Below are 1343 nucleotides of genomic sequence, written 5' to 3' on the forward strand. Positions count from 1 at the left end.
TTAAGAATTATAATATAAGTGATTTAAATATTACAGAGTAATAATAGAGCTTAGGTTATGATCATTGGAGATTACGATATAAATAATTAGGATGTGATAGAATAATATCAAAGCTTAGGTTTAAGATCACTAGAGATTATGAAGAGATATTAAAACTTTATGTAAGATCAGTAGGATGTGACAGAGTGGCATCTGAGCTTAGACCTTAGGTTATGTTCATTTGGAGACAATGATACAAGTGATTAGGATATGACAGAACAGTACTAGAGCCCAAGTTTAAGGTCACTAGGGATTGTCATATAAGTGATATCAAAACTTTGGGATTATAATCACTAGAGTATGATTGATAATATCGAAGTTTAAGATTTTGATCATTAAAGGTATGATAGTATGATATTAGAGTTTAGGTTATGATCACTAGGAAATATGATTTAAGTGGTATTTGAGTTTAAGGTTATAATTATTCAGAATTGTAATTCTAGTGATATCTGAACTTAGTTTATGATCATGAGGAACATGATAGATATAAAAGAGAAGATTCAATATTTAGATTTCGAATCAATAGATGTTAAGATGAAATTTATGTATAAGTGGCATATGATATCTATAATAGAATTGATGAGTTATATCTTATATTTCAACTAGTAAGGTTGACCTAAGTATGAAAAGAGTTGACCTTAAAATGAAGTGGGAGGTATTGATAATTATGTTAAGTATACTAGATGATTTAGGAATGTAAAACTTATATGATTGAAGATCATGATATTTTTTTATATCGATGATAATTGTCTGAGCATTATGAATTTTGGATTTATCAAAGAAAGTTAATTAGGGTATGGTCTAAGAAGAAATTACATCATATGAGAGAGAAATATTTTTGAACACTGAACCTATAAAAGGTCATATATGAAACTCAATCTTAGATGAAAATATACTTAAATTTTATTATGAGAATATGAGATACACATCTTGGTGAAATTTTTGGTTACTCAAAATATCATATTCTGAATATGATTCCTTGATCTTTCAAGTCGCATTAAATTTCAAGTCAAAAGCTTACTTTTCTAAGTGGACCAAAAGTATTTTGATATTGTTGTTAAAAAAAAAAAAAAAAAATTTAAATGATTGTAAGGTAAATCTAAGATTAACTTCAATTAATTCTAGACATGTTGGATTCTTGAAAAGTGATGAAATTTATGCAATGATTTCAAACATAGGAAGTGGATCAAGATTTAATTTTTTATATGCTATACCCAAGGGTAGTAAAGAAAAAAAAATTTAAAATTTTGTCCTAAGTCTTATATGAAATTTGAAGGTTAGATCTATCTTGGATTGATCTAACA

This window comes from Elaeis guineensis, chromosome 7 (genome assembly GCF_000442705.2).
Source record: "Elaeis guineensis isolate ETL-2024a chromosome 7, EG11, whole genome shotgun sequence".
In the NCBI taxonomy this organism is placed as follows: Eukaryota; Viridiplantae; Streptophyta; class Magnoliopsida; order Arecales; family Arecaceae; genus Elaeis; species Elaeis guineensis.